The sequence below is a fragment of the Sapajus apella genome, unplaced genomic scaffold (assembly GCF_009761245.1).
Source record: "Sapajus apella isolate SASKATOON/1434 unplaced genomic scaffold, GSC_monkey_1.0 scaffold99, whole genome shotgun sequence".
NCBI classification, from domain to species: domain Eukaryota; kingdom Metazoa; phylum Chordata; class Mammalia; order Primates; family Cebidae; genus Sapajus; species Sapajus apella.
The window spans coordinates 6072473-6094470 of NW_022437039.1; positions in this window are offsets into that span (position 1 = coordinate 6072473).

The window sequence follows — 21998 nt, forward strand, 5'->3', positions numbered from 1 at the left end:
ACAGAAAGAAGGAAGGAAGGGCAATCTGAAAACTCAAAGAAAAAAAAACAAGGATTAGAGTCATTCATTTAAATATTTTAAAAGATTGACCTTATCTTGTGCCCCAATGTGGTTTGAAATAAAATTTAGGAAAAAGAAAAAAAAAAAAAAAAATAAAATATATATATATATATACATATGTACATATAAACAGGCCAGGTGCAGTGGCTCATGCCTGTAATCCCAGCACTTTGGGAGGCCGAGGTGGGCAGATCACATGAGGTCAGGAATTTGAGACCAGCCTGGCCAACGTAGTGAAACTCTCTCTCTACTAAAAGTACAAAAATTAGTCGGGGGATGGTGGTGCATGCATGTAGTCCCAGCTACTCAGGGAGAATAGCTTAAACCCCAGAGGCAGAGGTTGCAGTAAGCCGATATGGCACCACTGCACTCCAGCCTAGGCCACAAGAATGACATTTCATCTCAAAACAATAAATAAATAAATAAAATGAAAACAGGACCTGGTGTGGTGGCTCAAGCCTATAATCCCAGCAGGTTGGGAAGCTAAGGTGGAAGAATCACTTGAGCTGAGGAGTTGCAGACTAGCTTGGGCAACATAGCAAGACCTCCTCTCTACAAAAATTAAATAAAAAATAAAAATAAAGCCAGGCATGGTGTCTCATGCCTGCAATCTTAGCACCTTCGGCTGAGAGGCAGGAGTATTGCTTGAGCCCAGAATTTCACCTCCAGCCTGGGCAACATAGTGAAACTCCATCTCTACAACAACAAAAAAAAAAAAAGCAAAATATTAGCTGGGCATGGTGGCACATGCCTGTAGTCCTGGCTTCTCAGGAGGTTGAGGTGGGAGGATTGCTTGAGCCCAGGAGGTTGAGGCTGCAGTGGACCATGATCACACCACTGCATTCCAATCCCGGTGACAAAGCAACACCCTGTCTCAAAGATAAAATAAGGATGGGGGTGATGACTTGTGCCTGTAATCCCAGCCCTTTGGGATGCCAAGGCAGGTGGATCAGCTGAGGTCAGGAGTTCCAGACCAGCCTGGCCAACATTATGAAACCCCATCTCTACTAAAAATACAAAAATTAGCTGGGTACAATGGCGCATGCCTGTAATCCCAGCTACTCAGGAGGCAGAGGCAGGAGCGTCACTTGAACCCAGGAGGCTAAGGTTGCAGTGATATGAGATCATGCCATTGCACTCCAGTCTGGGCAACAGAGTGAGACTCTGTTTCAAAAAAATAAAAATAAGATAAATAAAAAGAAAAGTAAAAATAAAAAGCACTGTCACTCTCCAAATATCTGCTATGACAATTTGATGAATGAATACATACATACACACATAGATAAATTTAGAAATGGTCCAAATAAGTGTCTGCCATATAAATGCTCTGCATTTCGTCATTCACATTGTTTTCCAGAAGATTTAGCCCTTCCCCGTGTTTGCTTCTGCCAGGTTCCTTGGGTGGCTACACAGACATGTTCACTTTGGATAGTACCGTTATCATCGTCACCATATTATCTCATTGTTTACATTACAGAACAGGGGCTAACAGAAACATAATTTAACATAGCACAGTTGCAGGCCATACTGTATACTGTTGTTGCTTATTTATTTGTTTATATTACATCTTTAGAAGTTGTTCCCAAGTAGCTTACTTTATACATTACTCGCATTGATGAGTTTATGAATGTGAAATAATCTGGTAACTTTATTATTATTATTATTACTTTGAGATGGAGTCTCAGTCTGTCACCAGGCTGGGGTGCAGTGGCGAAATCTCCGCTTACTGTAATCTCTGCCTCCTGGGTTCAAGTGATTCTCCTGCCTCAGCCTCCCATGTAGCTGGGACTACAGGTGTTTGCCACCACCTTATCTGGCTAATTTTTGTATTTTCAGTACAGACAAAGTTTTGCCACATTGGCCAAGCTGGTCTCAAACTCCTGACCTCAGGTGATCCGCCCGCCTCTGCATCCCAAAGTTCTGGGATTACAGGCGTGAGCGAGCCCGCCCAGCCTCTAGTTTTGTTTTCAGAATACGAAAGAGTAAGTTCTACAGATCTGCTGGATACCATTGTGTCTACAGTTAAGACACAATACAGTGTTGTACACTGAAAATCCTGTTAAGAGGGCAGATCTCATATTAATTAAGTGTTCTTGCCACAGAAACCATACAAAAGAAAAGAAAGCAAGTGGACCCAAGAAATATTTTGGGAATGATGGATGTGTCTATTACCGTCATTATAGTGATGGTATTGTGGGTATAGGAATACATCCAGGCTTGTCAAAATTCACAAAGTCGGCCCTTGCATCTGCGAGAGACTGGTTCCACTGATTCTACAATTCAAGAATGCTCAAGTACATTATCAAATGGCAGAATAGGTCAAGTGTGGGCTCATGCCTATAATCCCAGCATTTTGGGAAGCTGAAGCCGGAGGATCCCTTGAGCCCAGGAGGTCAAAGCTGCATGGAGCCATGATGGTGTCACTGCACTCCAGCCTGCAAGAAAGAGCGAGATCCTGTCTCCAAAACACAAAAACCCACAAAAAATAAACAAATAAATATACCATGATAAAGCCACAGAAAATAACAAGTGATGAAAAAACAAATAAAACTTGCTGGGCGTGGTGGCTCACGCCTGTAATCCTAGCACTTTGAGAGGCCAAGGTGGGTGAATCACCTGAGGTCAGGAGTTCAAAACCAGCCTGGCCATCATGGTGAAACCCCATCTTTATTTAAAAAAAAAAAAATGTAAAAAAAGAAAAAACAAATGAAATAGTGATTTTCACTATATATATATTTGAGATGGAGTTTTGCTCTTGTTGCCCAGGCTGGCGTGCAATGGTGCGATCTCGGCTCACTGAAACTTCCGCCTCCTGGGTTCAAGTGATTCTCCCACCTCAGCCTCCCGAGTAGCTGGAATTACAGGCATGTGCAACCCTGCCTGGCTAATTCTGTATTTTTAGAATAGATGGGGTTTCTCCATGTTGGTCAAGCTGGTCTCAACCTCCCAACCTCAGGTGATTGGCACCCCAGGCCTCCCAAAGGGCTGGGATTACAGGCGTGAGCCATTGCACCCAGTCTTCATGTCATATTAAAGGGAATTTTTAGGCCAGGTGCTGTGGCTTACTCCTGTAATCCCAGCACTTCCAGAGGCTGAGAAAGGTGGATTACCTGAGGTCAGAAGTTCCAGACAAGCCTGGCCAACATGGTGAAACTCCGTCTCCACTAAAAATACAAAAATTAGCCAGGCGTGGTGGCATGCACCTGTAGTCACAGCTACTCAGGAGGCTGAGGCATGATAAGTGCTTGAACCCATGAGCTGGAGGTTGCGGGGAGCTGAGATCGTGCCATCCAGCCTGGGCAGGAGTGAGACTTCATCTCAAAATAAATAAATACATAAAAGTTTTTAAAAAGGAGGGTTAATTTTTAAATATCTACCCATTGAACCAACTATCATGTGCTTTATGTCACTTTTAGCTTTTTATAGCAGCCTCTATAAAGCTGCATGACATATGGTAGGGGCTCGAAAGCTGTGAACATCAGGAAGAAAGGAAGGAAGGAGGGAAGGGGATGAGGACAATATGGATACAATCTAGCAGTGAAAGAAAAGACTGAAATCATTCCATTCATTCATTAAATCCCTCAACAGGCATTTACTGAGCATCTACTATGTGCCTGGCATTGTATTAGGCATTGGGAACACAGGTGTGAACAAAACAAGTGTAGCCACTGTCTCAGCAACTATGATAGCTGCCAGAACTGGTATGGTTTGGCAGGTGCAGTGGCTCACACCTGTAATCCCAGCACTTTGAGAGGCCAAAGCTGGTGGATCACTTGAGTTTGAGACCAGCCTGGTCAACCTGGTGAAACCCTGTCTCTACTAAAAATACAAAAATTGGCGCTGGGCATGGTGGCTTTTCTGTAGTCCCAGCTACTCAGGAGGCTGAGGTGGGAGGATCACTTGAGCCCAGGAGTTGTGGGCTGTGGTGCGCTATGTTGATTGGATGTCCACACTAAGTTCAGCATCAATATGATGACCTCCCGGGAGCAGGGGAACACCAGGTTGCCTAAGGAGGGGTAAACTGGCCCAGGTTGGAAACAGAGCAGGTCAAAACTCCTGTGCTGAGGCCGGGCGTGGTGGCTCACGTTTGTAATCCAAGCACTTTGGAGGCCAAGGCGGGCGGATCATCTGAGGTCGGGAGTTCAAGACTAGCCTGACCAACATAGTGAAACCCCGTCTTAAAAAAAAAATGTTAAAAAACAAAAACAAAAAAACAAAACTCCCATGCTGATCAGTAGTGGGATTGCGCCTGTGAATAGCCACTGCACTCCAGCCTGAGCAGCACAGTCTCTTTAAAAAAAAAAAAAACAATTAGCTGGGCATGGTGGTGCATACCTGTAATCCCAGCTGCTTGGGAGGCTGAGGCAGGCGAATCACTTGAACCTAGGAGACAGAGGTTTCAGTGAGCCAAGATGGGCATTGCACTCCAGCCTGGGCGAGAAAGCGAGACTCTGTCTTTAAAAAAAAAAAAAAAAAGGTGGCATGGTTTTAAAGGGTTCATTCAAGTCTGTTATACTCATTTCTCCCTAATCAAATTATTTTCATTTGTGCCGGCAGGGGATAATTCATCTCTGAGCGTCCCTTTCACCTTACATTCTGGTGGGGAAGAAATGACCATATCTGTGAGCAGCAGGAGGCAGAGGAAGGACAGTGTGGTAGAGGGCACTCTTCCCAGGACAGGGCCCAAGGCAATCTTGTAGGAGGTGACTGGGACCAAGAATCAGACAGCCCTGGACTTCACTGACAGCCAGCACCGAGGCTTCTCAGGCTGAGGCTCCCCTCTGCGTCTGTCTCAGTGTCTGAATTGGGAACAATGGAGGTACTGATGGTCCCCCCTGGAGTTACTCTGAAGATGGAATAAGGCAATGAAATGAAACAGAGGCCCCCCAGTGTGCACTGTTATTATCCTGAGTGTGCTGGCAGCAAGCCCTGTTTCTAGGACATCTGCCTTGATTTTGATGCTGTGCCTGCGACCGAGGAGTATGTCCATTCACCTCCATACAGAATGCTCAAAATCATAATAGGCCGGGCGAGGTGGCTCACGCCTATAATCCCAGCACCTTGGGAGGCTATGGCAGGCAGATCACTTAACGTCAGGAGTTCGAGACCAACCTGGGCAAAAGGGTGAAACCCCATCTCTACTAAAAACAGAAAATTAGCTGGGCATGGTGGCGGGGGCCTATAATCCCAGCTACTCTGGAGGCTGAGGTGGAAGAATCACTTGAACTCGGGGGAGCAGAGGTTGCAGTGAGCCGAGATCACCCAGGCTAGAGTGCAGTGGTGCAATCTCGGCTCACTGCAACCTCCACCCTCTAGGTTCAAGCGATTCTCCTGCCTCAGTCTCCGGAATAGCTGGGATTACAGGCACCCACCACCACACCTGGCTAATTTTTTGTATTTTCAGTAGAGACGCGGTTTCACCATATTGGCCAGGCTGGTCTTGAACTTCCAGCTTCAGCTGGAATTACAGGCATGAGCCACCGCACCCAGCCTGGCTTTTAACCCTCAAAGGTCCCCATTACTCTTGGGACAAAGGTGAAGATGAAGCTTTCCAGGTGGTGATCTGGCCTCTGCATTTCTCTGCGTCCTTAACTACTTCCACCTTTCCCAAACCCTCTTCACCAGCCACATAGGCCACAGGGTCTTTGGAAAAGTGGCTCCCTGCGGCGGGAAAATTCTTTGCTTCCTAACTCCCTTCATGCACTCCCTCTTTTTTGTTTCATTCTTGTTGCCCAGGCTGGAGTGCAATGCCTTGCCATCGACACACTGCAACCTCTGCCTCCCGGGTTCAAGCGATTCTTCCGGGATTACAGGTATGCACCACCACTCCCGGCTCATTTTGTATTAATAACCCACTCTCTTGTCGTCTGCAGAACCCTCTGTATCTCATACAGGGCCTGCCACTGAGTAGGGATGCAACTCGGTTTTTTTTTGTTTTATGTTTTTGAGACAGGGTCTTGCTCTGTTGCTTAGGCTGGAGAACACTGGTGCAACCATGGCTCACTGTGGCCTTGACCTCCCAGACTCAAGCAGTCCTCCCACCCGAGCCTCCCTAGTAGCTAGGACTACAGGCATGTACCACCATGTCTGACTAATTTTTGTATTTTTTGTGGAGATGGGATTTTGCCGTGTTGCTCAGGCTGGTCTCAAACTCCTAGACTCAAGCAATCTGACTGCCTTGGCTTCCCAGAATCCTGGGATTACAGGTGTGAGCCACCGTTCCCAGTCAAGGTTTGTTCAATGAGAGAACAAAGGATAAATACACAAAGGTCTCTGCATTCACAACAGCGTCAGGCACACTAGGATAAAGTCCAGGCTTAGCCACTCCGAGCTCCCAGCCTGGGTGAGGCATGTGGTCTCTTTGAACTTCACCGCTTGTCATTTGTAACACGGGGTGATCACAGTAGCTCTTGCTTTATTGGATTTTTTTTTTTTTTGAAACAAAGTTTCGCTTGTCCTGGCTGGATTGCAATGGCGCAATCTCAGCTCACTGTAACCTCTGCCTCCCAGGTTCAAGCGATTCTCCTGCCTCAGTCTCCCGAACAGTTAAGATTACAGGCGTGCACCACCACGCCCAGCTAATTTTTGTATTTTTAGTAGAGACAGAGTTTCACCATGTTGGCCAGGCTGGTCTCAAACTCCTGACCTCAAGTGATCTGTCCCCACTTGGCCTCCCAGGGATTACAGGTGTGAGCCACCGTGCCTGGCTGCCTATTGGATTGTAAAAACTGTATGCCGAGCGTGGTGGCTCACACCTGTGATCTCAGCACTTTGGGAGGCCAGACGGGGTGGATCTCTTGAGGTCAGGAATTTGAGACCAGCCTGGCCAACATGGTGAAACCCTGTCTCTACTAAAAATTACCTCAAATGATCCACCCGCCTCGGCCTCCCAAAGTCCTGGGATTAGAGGCGTGAGCCACCACACCTGGCCAGTATGGTATTTTATTAATTTATTTTTTCTAGAGACAGATCTCCCTCTATTTCCCAGACTGTGCTTGAACTCCTGGGCTCCAGCCATGTCCGGCTTTTAGAATGGTTATTTTAATTTTACATGGGAATGGTTAAACTGGGCATGAATGTCTTTTCTCTCTTTATATACCTTTATAACAGCTGATAGAATCACCTGGGGCTGGAAAATGTCTGAGCTCTTAATTTCTCTTTTTTTTTTTGAGACAGAGTCTCACTTTGTTGCCCAGGCTGGAGTGCAATGGCTCAATCTCAGCTCACTGCAGCCTCTGCCTCCCGGGTTTAAGCAATTCTCCTGCCTTAGCCTCCTGAGTAGCTGGGACTACAAGCACGCACCACCAGGCCAGGCTAATTCCTCTGTATATTTAGGAGATGGGGTTTCATCATGTTGGCCAGAATGGTCTTGATCTCCTGACCTCATGATCCGTTCACCTCTGCCTCCCAAAGTGCTGGAATTACAGGCATGAGCCACCTCGCGCAGCCCTGGCTGGAGCATGTAATTTCTAATCACTCCTATTGAGATAATAGTAAAAGCAAGAGCAAACATTTATTTAGGACCCACTAGGCAAATCTGCATGATGTTTACATCCGCAGTTGCGTTTTTACCCTTGCAATACTCCCAGGAGACAGGATTATAGTGATCATCTCCATTTCTCAGAGGAAACAGCCAGTCCCAGCTGATAAGTGGAAGAGCTGGGATTTGAACTTAAGGCTGAGTGTTGCCATGCTGCCTTCATCGACTAGTCACCCTAAGCAGGTGGCAGGTTCCTGTAAGCACAAAGAACAGAAAGTCCTACCGAGCATGGTGGCCTGTGCCTGTAGTTCCAGCTACAGGAGGCTGAGGTGTGAGGCTCGCTGAGCCCAGAGGTTGAAGTTGCAGTGTGCCATGATTGTACCACTGCACTGCAGCCTGGGTGACAGAGCAAGAGCCTGCCAAAATAAAAAAAAAAAAAAAAAAAAAGACCAGGAAGCTCAGGGACTCTCAGGGAGGTGTTTCTCCCAGTAGAGAGTTGGTGGTGGCACTTCTGTCTTGACCTCCAGGCTCAACAGAGATTTTTATTGGAAGCCCTTTCAATCCCAAAGACATTATTGACGGTGGCTGCAAAGGGGAATTGGGTGGGATTTCTTGTGTGGGACTCGGATGATCAGAGAGCATAGCACTGGGCTTGGCCAGGCTCAGTGACACACCTGTAATCCCAGCACTATGGGAAGCTGAGACAGGTGATCCCTTGAGGCCAGGAGTTCCATACCAGTCTGGGCAAAACAGTGAGACCCCCATCTCTACACAAAATAAGCAAATAAATAAATTAGTAGCTGCTTGGGAAGCTGAAGTAGGAGATGCTTGGGCCCAGGAGTTCCAGGTTGCAGTCAGCTGCGATTGTGCCACTGCACTACAGCCTGAGCAACAGAACAAGACCCTGTCTCAAAAACTAAACAAGGGTCGGGGCACGGGGAAAAAAAAGAAAAAAACAGACAAAACAAAATTCCCCAAAACAATAGGCTTCTTTCGCTTCTTTTAAGCAGGGCACCACCCATGCTATAAACATTGCTTCTTATATTATTGCTGTGAGCATTGATGATTACCTCCCCCTACTGCTAGGCAAATCAACACAGTGGGAAGGTAAAGCAGATAGTAGGTTTGGTACCTGGTGGACCCTGTCTCCTCTGCAGAGGTCAGGGATGCCTCTAAGAGACCATAATTATTTTTGTCTCTTCCAGTTTGTGACAACCACATGCACTCTGCGTCCCAGGGTAGCCCCTGGCTGACAGCAGCCAACAGAGCCAGATTCTATGTAAGATGTAAAATGAGACCTGGTGTGCAGCTGCTCCAGTTACTGATTTCCTCAGAGGGGTGCTGTGATGGGCAGAATCATGGCTTCCCAAACACGTCCACACCCTAATCCCCAGAATCTGTGCATATGTTACCTCACATGGCAAGCAGAAATTAAGGTTGCTAATCAGCTGACTATTTTTAACTTTTATTTTCTTTTTAAAGACAGTGTCTTGTTCTGTCGCCCAGGCTGGAGTGGAGTGATGCGATTTCAGCTCACTGAAATCTCAACCTCCACAGTTTAAGCAGTTCTCCTGCCCCAGCCTCCAGAGTAGCTGTGATTACAGGCGCCTGCCACCATGGCTGGGTAATTTTTGTCTTTTTATTAGAGACAGGATTTCACCATGTTGGTCAGGCTGGTCTCGAACTCCTGGCCCCAAGTAATCTTCCTGCCTTGGCCTCCTAAAGTGCTGGGATTATAGGTGTGAGCCACTGTGCCTGACCTAACCTGACTTTATTTTTTTTGCTATATATTTTTTTGAGATGGAGTCTGGCTCTGGCTCTGTTGCCCAGGCTGGAGTGCAGTGACGGGATCTGGCTCACTGCAGCCTCTGCCTCCAGGGTTCAAACGATTCTCCTGCCTCAGCCTCCTGAGTAGCTGGGTTTACAGGTGTCTGCCACCATGCCCAGCTAACATTTGCATTTTTAGAAGAAACGGGGTTTCACTATGTTGGCCAGGCTGGTCTTGAACTCTTGACCTCCAGTTACCTGCCTGCCTCAGCCTCCCAAAGTGCCAGAATTACAGGTGTGAGCCACTGTGCCCAGATTTTCTTTCTTTTTTTGAGACAAGATCTCACCCTGTTGCTCAGATTGGAGTAAAGTGGCATGATCTCCGCTCACTGCAATTTTCACCTCCCCTGGATCAAGTAATCCTTCTGCCTCAGCCTCCCAGCTAGTTGGGACCACAGGCATGTGCCACCATGCCTAATTTTTGTATTTTTAGTAGAGACGGGGTTTCAACATGTTGCCCAGGCTGGTCTCGAACTCATGAGCTCAGGTGATCCACCCACCTCGACCTCCCAAAGTGCTGGGATTACAGATGTGAGCCATTGTACCCAGCCCCTGGCCAGCGTTTCTGATGGCTTCAATTTCTGGGCCGTCCCGAGGCCTTTAGGTTTTGCAAGATGCCCAGTATCCTTATAGCAAACCCTCTCTTTTGCTTAAGATAGCTGCATTCCTGCCTCAGCAGATGCCTAACAATGGAGGAAGCATTTGGTTACAGCCATCATTCTCCTCTGTTGACAGGGATAGACTTGCCAAACACCCCGGGGAGGTGAGATTGGGATTACACCCAGTTTACCAAGGAAGAGTTGGTGGTGGTACAGCTGGGTGTCCCTGGAGGTAGTGATGAAACATGACGTTTGACTCTTTGTGGTTGATGGATGAGACTATCCCACCTCCACCCCCCTGAACTGTAGCTATTCTAGGAAGCAGCTCTGGCATCAGTGCGAGTAGCTTCCACAAGGAGAAGACTCCCTGGGTATATTAAAAGAAGTCCTTTTGATGAACCCTAAAAGCGTCCTGCTAGGCACTTTGACTACAGGTCTTTTCCATTTTTCTGGGTCACAATGCCCAGGACAGTGAATCCATATCAGTTTCACAGTGAATGTGGTGATTTCTTCCTGCTCTATAAAACACCAGGGAGTGTGGGAGTAAGATTATTTTATATCAGATCCATGATTTTTTTGTTTGTTTGAGACAGGGTCTCACTGTTGTCCAGGCTGGAGTGCAGTGACGCTGTCTCTGTTCACTACAACTTCCCTCTCCCAGGTTCAAGCGATTTTCCTGCCTCAGCCTCCTGAGTAGCTGGGATTACAGGCACCCGCCATCCCACCCAGCTAAATTTTGTATTTTTACTAGAGTTGGGGTTTCACTATGTTGGCCAGGCTGGTCTTGAACTCCAGACCTCAGGGGATCCGCCTGCCTCGGCCTCCCAAAGAGCTGCGATTACAGGTGTGAGCCACCCTGTAATCCCGACCAGGTCCATGATTTCATAGTATGGATTGATCTACTGTGCAAATACAGCATAATCTTGTGTAAATCTAAATGTTGCCTCTCTAGGTCACAGTACCCTCAGTGATAACACGACAAGCAGGGAGTAGGTGGTTGCAGTCCTTTGGTGTACAGACTGTGTAGCTGAACAATGTACATTCTTTTCCTTCCCCTTCCCCTTTCCCTTCCCTTCCCTTTCCTTTACTTCCTTTCCCTTTCCCTTCCTTCCTTCCTTCTTTCTTTCCTTTCTTTCTCTCTCTCTCTCTCTCTCTCTTTTTCTTTTGTTTTTTGTTTTGTTTTGAGATACAGTCCTGCTCTTGTCACCCAGGCTGGAGTGCAATGGTGCAATCTTGGCTTACTGCAACCTCTGTCTTTCAGGTTCAAGAGATTCTCCTGCCTCAACCTCCCGAGTAGCTGGGATTATAGGTGCTGGACACCACACCTGGCTAATTTATTGTATTTTTAGTAGTGACAGGGTTTCACCATGTTGGCCAAGGTGGCTTTGAACTCCTGACCTCAGGTGATCCGCCTGCCTCAGCCTCTCAAAGTGCTGGGTTTACAGGCATAAACTACCGCATCCGGACTCATTTTTTTTTTTTTTTTTTTTTTTTTTTTGAGACAGAATCTTGCTCTGTCACCCAGGCTGGAGTGTAATGGCCTGATCTTGGCTCACTACAATCTCCACTTCCTGAGTTCAAGGATTCTCGTGTCTCAGCCTCCCAAGTAGCTGGGACTACAGGTGCTCGCCACCAGCCCTGGCTGATTTTTTTTGTATTTTTAGTAAAGACAGGGTTTTGCCATGTTGGCCAGGTTGGTCTCTAACCCCTGGCTTTGTGATCTGCTGGCTTTGGCGTCCCAAAGTGCTGGGATTACAAGCATGAGCCACCGCACCTGGCCAGAACGTGCACTTTCATCTCCTTTTCTCAATGTTCCTCTGGGAAAACTTCAGGTAGTCCTGTCTCTTCCCATCTCTCCGTATAGCTAAGGCTGGTCAGAGTGGCTTCTGCCCCTGGCTACTGGATTGGCTCAGTAGACAGGCATGTGACCCAGGCTCAACCAGTCAGAATCTTCTCTAGGATTGGCCTGCGTGGTGGCTCACCCCTGTAAAGGGAGGCTGAGGCAGGAGGATCACTTGAGATCAGGAGTTCGAGACCAGCCACGGCCAACAAGGTGAAACCCCATCTCTACTAAAAATATAAAAACTAGCCTGGCATGTTGGTGCATGCCTGTAGTCCCAGCTACTCTGGAGGCTGAGGAAATGTAATCATTTGAACTCGGGAGGCAGCGGTTGCAGTGAGTGGAGATCATGCCATTGCACTCCAGCCTGGGTGACAGAGCAAGACTGTCTCCAAACAAAACAACAAGAAAAAAAACCCAACAAAAATTGCTAAGATCTCTTCCAGGACTTAGGAAGGGACAATTTAGGATCCCAAAGCTCCAGCTTCATGACCCTCCCCTGAAGACACCTCTGTTTGCACCCCAGAATCAGTCACTTCATTCGCTTCCAGCTATTACTTTGTTATGGACATTATATCAGATTAAGCTAAAGCATTGTGTCCTGACTGCATTTGCCTCTGTCTATAAGACTCCTGAAGGCTGGCAAATGGTTAAGAATATTTATACTCTTTCTCTGTCAACTGAATAAAAAAAAATTAATCTCACCAGTACTTTCTGTTCTCTCCTTTGGTAACCAATTTAGCAGTTCCATGCACTTAATTCAGCTCCTACTAACAACATAGAAAATCTTAATAATAGGTGTGAAACACTGTGCTAAGTGCTTTAAAGACATTTTCTTATTTAATCTTGTTGAGAACCCGGGGAGAGAGCATGGGGGCACTGTGGATTGCCACTCTGCATCCACTCTGCCTTTTTTTTTTTTTTTTTTTGAGACGGAGTTTCACTCATGTTACCCAGGCTGGAGTACAATGGGGCGATCTCGGCTCACCGCAACCTCCGCCTCCTGGGTTCAGGCAATTCTCCTGCCTCAGCCTCCTGAGTAGCTGGGATTACAGGCACGCACCACCATGCCCAGCTAATGTTTTTGTATTTTTAGTAGAGACGGGGTTTCACCATGTTGACCAGGATGGTCTCGATCTCTTGACCTGGTGATCCACCCGCCTCGGCCTCCCAAAGTGCTGGGATTACAGGCTTGAGCCACCGCGCCCGGCCCACTCTGCATTTTTTAAAGACCAAACTCCTGCATGTAGCCCATGTGACTGAGGTGGGCCAGCCCCACCCTCAGCTCCAGGGATGGGCTCTTATTGGTCTGAACGTGATTATCTCATTTCCCTGCCTGTGATTGGTTCAAGTATATAGTGCTAAGCCAATCAGCTTCAGGCATCCCACCTTGTAAATGGGTTCTGTCTATGGGTGGGTATGAGACTTATATTGGACCAATTACATTGAAAGGAAGGAATTTTATATCATGATGGGGGAAGACTATTGCTCACTGGATATGAACAACAAGGCATGTGGCCATTACCACCAGAAGTCATGAAGCAACCAGAAAAAAACAAACAACCACAGGTTAGAAACACATTTCTTACATGAGTTACATTTGGACAAAAACAACAACAACAACAACAACAACAACAAAAAATAAAACAAAAAATCCAAAACTTTGAGGCCGGGCTGAGGACTTATGCCTGGAGTCCAGTCACTGGGGAGGCTGAGGTGGGAGGATCAAATGAGCCCAGGAGTTTGAGAGGCTGCAGTGAGTTATCATAGTGCCACGGTGCTTCAGCCTGGGTAACATATGCAGACTGCGTTTCTAAACAAAAGCAAAAACAAAAACAAAATGAACCTTAAACTTAAGGTGAACTTTAGATATAGAGATGAAAAGTTTCTGGGTCCTTGGTGACCAGGTTCAACTTCTTGATCAGCCATTTCTTTCTTTCTTTCTTTTCTTTCTTTTTTTTTGAGACTGAGTTTGGCTCTTGTCCCCTAGGCTGGAGTGCAGTGGTGTGATTTCTGCTATCTGTAACCTCTGCCTCCCAGGTTCAAGCAATTCTCCTGCCTCAGTCTCCCAAGTAGCTGGGATTATAGGCATGAGCCACCATGCCCGGCCTTGGATCACCCACTTCTGAAGGCCACCCTACTTTTGGGATTTTTGCTGTGTGAGATAATATATTCTCTTATGGTTCAAACCAATTTCTGTTCCTTACAGCCAAAAACATCTGGTGGATACATGTAGATAGTACCCTCATTTCACATTTGAGAAAACTAAACTCAAAGAAGTTATGTAATAAAAATGAGTCACTCAGCTAGTAAATGGCACAGCTGGGTCTGTCTGGCTTCCAGGCTAATGCCCTTAATCACACCAGTATGAGGATTAGCTTGGAGCATCCATGCCCTATCAGCCTCATTTCTGCAAGACAACTCATAACAACAAGAAGAATAATGGGAGCGAATAATTGTTGAATATCTATCATATATCAGGCACTAGTTTAAGTGATTAACCTGCATTCATTCTTTAAAATAGTTACTTTTTTTTCTGACACAGGGTCTTGCCGCCTTGACTTCCCTGGCTCAAGTAATCCTTCGGTCTCAGCCTCCCAATTAGCTGAGACACAGGAATGTGTCACCATGGCTACTTTTTTTTTTTTTTTTTTTTGAGAGTCTTTCTCTGTTGCCCAAGCTGGAGAACAGTGATGTGATTTCAGCTCACTGCAACCTCCGCTTCCTGGGTTCAAGCCATTCTCCTGCCTCAGCCTCCCAAGTAGCTGGGATTACAGGCATGTGCCATCACATCTGGCTAATTTTTGTATTTTAAGTAGCAACAGGGTTTCACCCTGTTGGCCAGGATGGTCTTGAACTACCGACCTCAAGTGATCCACCTGCCTCAGCCTCCCAAAGTGCTGGGATTACAGGCATAAGACACCATGCCTGGCCTTTTTTTTTTTGAGACAGGGTCTAGGACTATTTTCCTGACCTAGAGTGCATTGGCACGATCATGGCTCCCTGCAACCCTGACCTCCTGGGCTCAAGCAATGCTTCTAATTCAGCCTCCCTACTAGCTGGGAGCTGGGACTACATGTGTGCAAGACCACACCACCTGGCTAATTATTATTATTATTATTTTGAGATGGAGTTTCACTCTGTTGCCCAGGCTAGAGTGCAATGGCGTAATCTTGGCTCACTGCAACCTCGGCCTCCCGGATTCAAGCAATTCTCCTGCCTCAGCCTCCCAAGTAGCTAGGATTATAGGCACGTACCACCATGCCGGCTAATTTTGTATTTTTAGAGTACACGGGGTTTCTCCATGTTCGTCAGGTTGGTCTTGAACTCCCAACCTTAGATGATCCACCCACTTCGGTCTCCCAAAGTGCTGGGATTACAGGCATAAGCCACCATACCTGACTGTGCTTCGCTGTTTTTGTACTGTTTTGTAGAGATGGGCTGGGAGGCTCGAAGTGGGGAGTTGCCATGGCTGGTCTTGAACTTTTGGATTCAAGCGATCCACCTGCCTTAGGCTCCCAAAATGCCAGGATTACAGGCTTGAGCCACCAAGTGCAGCCATTTCTTTTTCTTTCTTTCCTCTTTCTTTTTCTTTCTTTCCTTCTTTCTTTCTTTCTTTTTCTTTCTTTCTTTTTTCTTTCTTTCTTTCTCTCTCTCTTTTTCTTTCTTTCTTTCCTGTAGCATTTGATCTGAGAGTGCAGCCATTTCTTTTAAATTTTTTTTTAGAGATGAAGTCTCACTATGTTGCCCACACTGGTCACTGATCTTCAACTCTTGGGCTCGAACTATCTCACCTCTTTGGCCTCTCAAAGTGTTGGGATTACAGGAACTACAGGAATGAGCCACAGTGCATGGCCTTTTTTTTTTTTTTTTAGACGGAGTCTTGCTCCGTGGCGGAGGCTGGAGTACAGTGGTATGATCTTGGCTCACTGCAACCTCTGCCTCCCGGGTTCAAGGATTCTCCTGTTCACTGCTCGTCTAAGTGGTTAACATATACTCCTTGCAACAACCCCCAAGGTAAGTTCTATTATTATCATTCCCCCTTTATAGTTGAAAAACCCGAGGCACAGAGAGATTAAGGAATTTGTCTTAGGTCATACAGCATTATGAAACAGAGCAGAGACTTCAACCTAGGAAGTTCGACTAATCACTCACAGTGGTGAACTCCAGCATTTACTAGGGGAAGAAAGGAATGATTATTTTTCTTTGGAGATGGAATCTAACTCTGACACCCGGACTGGAGTGCATTGGTGAGATCTCAGCTCACTGCAACCTCCGCCTTCTGTTTCAAGTGATTCTCCTGCCTCAGTCTCTCAAGTAGCTGGGACTACAGGAGGGAGCCACCACACCCAGCTAATTTTTTAAATTTTTACTTTGAGTAGAGATGGAGTTTCATCATTTTGGCCAGACTGGTATCCTGGCCTCATGGAGGCCAGGCTCAGCCTCCCAAAGTGCTGGGATTACAAGTGCAAGCCATCGTACCCTGCCAGAAGGAGATTTCAAAATGTTGGTTAAAGCACCTCAGTCCCCTGCTGGGCCTAGTTAATACTTTTAAGTTGAGATGATAATATTTTGTACCTACTGGGTTAAATAAAATTTGTCCCAAAAATTATTTCCACCTGTTTCTTCTTTTTTTTTTTTTTTTAAGACAGAGTTTACCTCGTCATCCAGGCTGGAGTGCAATGGCATGATCTCGGCTTACTGCAACCTCTGCCTCCTGGATTCAAGCGATTCTCCTGCCTCAGCCTCCTGAGCGCTGGGATTACAGGCACATGCCCCCATATCTGGCTAATTTTTGTATTTTTAGTAGGGATGGGGTTTCACCATGTTGGCCAGGCTAGTCTTGAACTCCTGACCTCAGGTGATCTGCCCCGCCTTGACCTCCCAAAGTGCTGGGATTACAGATGTGAGCCACTGCACCCAGTTTTTTTTTTTTTTTTTTTTTTTTTTTAAACAGAGTCTTGCTCTGTCACCAAGGCTGGAGTGGAATCATGGTTCAATGCATCCTCGGCCTCCCAGGCTCAAATGATCCTTCCACCTCAGCTTCCTAAGTACCTGAGACCACAGGCAAGTGCCACCATACCTGGCTAATTTTATTTAAGGTAAATTTTTAGTAGAGACAAGGTCTTTCTACATTGTCTCAAACTCCTGGGCTCAAGTGATCCACCAGCTTCAGCTTCCCAATTGCTGGGATTGTAGGTGTGAGCCACTGCACCCCACCCCTTTGCCAATCTGAGACACCTCTTGGAATATTCCCTGGAATTATGACAACCCACTGAGACTCCAAGCACCACTGCCAAATTCATCTCCCTAAGCACCACTTAGCTGCTTTCCAAAAACCTGCCAGCACTGTCTTCTGTGTGAGTGGATCCAAATTCCCTAGACTGTCATGCAAGACCTTCTGATGGGCATTACCTCTCTTAGCACATAGAGGATGTGGCTGTGGCGTCCCAGGGACCTGCTTTCAAGTCCTGCCTCCCCCTCTTACTAGGTGTATGATCCTAGGCAAGTCACTTCACTGTTCTGGCCTCCATTTCCTCATCTGTTTTTTTTTTTGTTGTTTTTTTTTTGAGACAGTGTTTTGCTCTTGTTGCCCAGGCTGGAGTGCAGTGGTGTGATCTTGGCTCACTGCAACCTCTGCCTCCTGGGTTCAAGCAATTCTCCTACCTCGGCCTTCCGAGTAGCTGGGATTATAGGTGCCCACCACCACACCTGGCTAATTTTTGTATTTTTAGTAGAGTTGGTGTTTCACCATGTTGCCCAGGCTGGTCTCAAACTCCTGACCTCAGGTAACCCACCTGCCTGGGCCTCCCACAGTGCTGGGGTGACAGGCGTGAGACACCTTGCCCAATTTTTTTTTTTTTTTAAAGAAATAGGGTCTTAAAGAAAGAAAATACAAATGAAAAAAAAGTTTAAAAAAAAAAAAAAAAGAGATAGGGTCTTGCTCTGTGTCCCAGGCTTGAGTGCAGTGTTGCAATCACAGCAATCATAGCTTACTGCAGCCTATAACTCCTGGGCTCAACAACCTTCTTGTCTCAGCCTCTGGAGTAGCTGGAACTACAGGTGTGAGCTACTGCACCCAGCCTTATAATTACCTTGGTTCTATTTACCCTCCCAGCTGGCTAGGCTGGTCTGATGACCATAGTCTAAGAAGGAGTGGCTCATTCTTGCCAATAATAGCAACAAGGTGAGAGTAGGCAAACAAGTCACATCTACTGAGGTCTATTCTGTGCCAGACTCTGTCAAAGCCACACTATAACTTGCATGAGCCCTTCCTTCATGAAAGAATATCGTTGTTCATGACTGTATTGGTGGTACAAAGAGAAATGTAAGGCAGACTGGATTATATTCATTTTTCACTTCGTATTTATTTGTTTTTGAGACAGAGTCTTATCCTATTACTCGGCGGACTGCAGTGGCATGATCTCAGCTCACTGCAACCTATGCCTCCTGGGCTCAAGCAATCCGCCCACCTTTGCCTCCCAAGCAGCTGGGACTACAGGCAAGAGCCACCATAGCTGGCTAATTTTTTAATTTTTTATTTGTAGAGACAGGTTTTCATCATGTTGCCCAGGCTGGCCTCGAGCTCCTGAGCTGTGGCAATCCACCCAACTTAGCCTCCAAAAATGCTAGGAATACAGGCATGAACCACTGCACCCAGCCTATTTTTTTAACTTCCTTTTTTTTTTTTTTTTTTTTTAATTTGAGACGGAGTTTTGCTCTTGTTGCCCAGGCTGGAGTGCAATGGTGCAATCTCAGCTCACTGCAACCTCTGCCTCCCAGCTTCAAGTGATTCTCCTGCCTCAGCCTCCCAAGTAGCTGGGATGACAGGCATGTGTCACTACGCCCGGCTAATTTTGTATTTTTAGTAGAGATGGGGTTTCTCCATGTTGGCCAGGCTGGTCTCGAACTCCTGAGCTCAGGTGATCTACCTGATTCAGCCTCCCAAAGTGCTGGGATTATAGGAGTGAGCCATCGCGACTGCCTACTTTTTTACTTCTACTATTAAAATAAATTAAAATAATTCCCTGGGCCCCTACAAATATCGAGGGATGTTGGTACTATGTCTAACATAGATCTTGGTCCTGGCATAGTGCTAAGCACATTGTCCTTTGTCATGAAAGCTCCAGGGAGCAGGGACAGGGTAGGCTACCCTTTATTTCTAGGATTTGTTCTGAAGACCTGGCATGTTGTTATGTTATGTTATGTTATGTTATGTTATGTTATGTTATGTTATTTGTTTTTGAGATGGGGCCTGACTCTGTTTCCCAGGCTAGAGTACAGTGGCGCAATCATAGCTCATTGTAGCCTCGAGCTCTTGGGCTTGTGATCCTCCCCCTCCAACTTCCAGATTCACTGGAAATACAGGAGTGAGCATGCCCAGCTTGGCATTATTTTGTTTTAATTAACTAATTTCTTTTTTTTTTTTTTTTTTTTTTGAGATGGAGTTTTGCTCTTGTTGCCCATGCTGGAGTGCAATGATGCAACCTCAGCTCACTGCAACCTCCACCTCCCAGGTTCAAGCGATTCTCCTGCCTCAGCCTCCCAAGTAGCTGGGATTACAGGTACCCACCACCACACCTGGATAATTTTTTTGTATTTTTAGTAGAGGTGGGGGTTTCACCATTTTGCCCAGGCTGGTCTCCAGCTCCTGATGTCAGGTGATTTACCCACCTTGGCCTCCCAAAGTGCTGGGATTTTAGGTGTGAGCCACCATGCCTGGCCTTATTTTCATTTTCATTTTTATTTTTTTGAGACAGGATCTCACTTATTGCCCAGGTGGGAGTGCAGTGGCATGATCTCAGCTCACTGCAACCTCTGCCCCTTGGGCTCAAGTGATCTTCCCACCTCAGCCTACCAAGTAGCTGGGACTCAGACATATGCCACCACGCCTCACTAATTTTTGTATTTTTAGTAGAGACAAGATTTCACTATGTTGGCCAAGTTGGTCTCAGACTCCTGAACTCAGATCATCCGCCTGCCTCAGCCTCCCAAAGTGCTGAGGTTACAGGCATGAAACACTGCACGTGGTCTATTTATTTATTTTGAGACAGAGTTTCCCTCTGTCACCCAGGCTGGAGTACAGTGGTGCCATCTCTGCTCACTGCAACCTTCTTCTCCTGGGCCCATGCAATTCTTGTGCCTCAGCCTCCTGAGTAGCTGGGATTATAGGCATGTGCCTTGACACCCAACTAATTTTTGTATTTTTAGTAGAGATGGGGTTTTGCCATGTTGGGCAGGCTCTTCTTGAACTCCTGGACTCAAGTGATCCACCCATCTCAGCCTCCCAAAGTGCTGGGATTACAGGCATGGGCCACTGGACCTGGCCATGATTCTAAATTTGTATAATTCATTACCCCAAGCCTGACCCAAATTGGCAAATATGTCAATTTCCCAAAGAAATTCACATAGCAGGAGCCATCAAATAAGATTCAGTATTCTAAGCCTGACAATACTCAGACCTAGGAACTTTTTTTTTTTTTTGAGTCAGAGTCTTACTCTGTCACCCAGGCTGGAAGTGCAGTGGCATGATCTTGGGTGGCAGAGGTTATGGTGAACTGAGATCACGCCATTGCACTCCAGCCTGGTCAACAAGAGCGAAACTCCATCTCTAAATAAATAAATAAATAAAAAGAAGAAGAAGAGAAAAAAGAAGGATGAGCATGGTGGCTCACACTTGTATTCCCAGCACTTTGGGAGGCTGAGGCATGTGGATCACTTGAGGTCAGGAGTTCAAGACCAGCCTGGGCAACACGGTGAAATCCCATCTCTACTAAAAATACAAAAATTAGCTGGGCATGGTGGTGGGCACCTGTAATCCCAGCTACTCGGGAGGTAGAGGCATAAGAATCCCTTGAACCTGGGAGGCAGAGGTTGCAGTGAGCCAAGGTCGCGCCACTGCACTCCAACCTGGGTGATAGAGTCTCAAAAAAAAAAAAAAAGAAAGAAAAGATAGCACTGAAGTGTCCTTTGATGTGATTAAAAAAAAAAAGAAAGAAAAGAAAAGAAAAGAAAAAAGAAGATGTGAGGACACAAGCAGAGAATGGAGGGATATACTTTGAAAGTGGGGCATGGGGCAGAAGCCAAGGAATGCAGAGAACCTTTAGAAACTGAAAAATGCCAGTTGTGGTAACTCACACCTGTAATTTCAGCACTTTGGGAGGTCCAGGTGGGCAGGTTACCAGAGGCCAGGAATTTGAGTTCAGCCTGGCCAAAATGGTGAAACCCCATCTCTACTAAAAATACAAAAAAATTAGCTGATGTGGTGACACTTGTCTGTAATCCCAGCTATTTGAGAGGCTGAGGCACAAGGATCCTTTGAACTGGGGAGGCAGAGGTTTCAGTGAGCCAAGATCACACCACTGCACTCTGGCCTGGATGACACAGTGAGACTCTGTCTCAAAAAAAAAAAAAAAAAAAAAAAAAAACCTACTAGATCAGTGGAATGCCAGGCTTAGAATATTGAATACTGGACAGGTGTGGTGGCTCAGGCCTGTAATCCTAAAACTTTGGGAGGATGAGGTGGGTAGATCACTTGAGGTCAGATCATTTGAGGCCAGGTGTTCAAGGCAACTTGGTAAAACTCCATCTCTACTAAAGATACAAAAATTAGCCAGACATGGTGGCACATGCCTGCAGCCCCAGCTATTCAAGAGGCTAAGGCAGGAGAATTGCTTGAATCCAGGAGGTGGAGGTTGTAGTGAGCTGAGATCGCACCACTGGACTCCAGCCTGGGTGACATAGCTAGACCCTGTCTGAAAAACAAACAAACAAACAAACAAAAAACAGAAACTGGAAAAGGCAACAAAAAGGATTTTCTGGCCAGGCGTGGTGGCTCGCTCCTGTAATCACATCACTATGGGAGGCCAAGGTGGGAGGATTGCTTGAGCCCAGGATGTTGAGGCGACAGTGAGCTCTGACTGTGCCGCTACATACCAGCCTGGGTGACAGAGCTAGACTCAGTCTTAAAAAAAAAAAAAAAGGCTGGGCGCAGTGGCTCAAGCCTGTAATCCCAGCACTTTGGGAGGCCGGAGGCGGGTGGATCACGAGGTTAAGAGATCGAGACCATCCTGGTCAACATGGTGAAACCCCGTCTCTACTAAAAATACAAAAAATTAGCTGGGCATGGTGGTGCGTGCCTGTAATCCCAGCTACTCAGGAGGCTGAGGCAGGAGAATTGCCTGAACCCAGG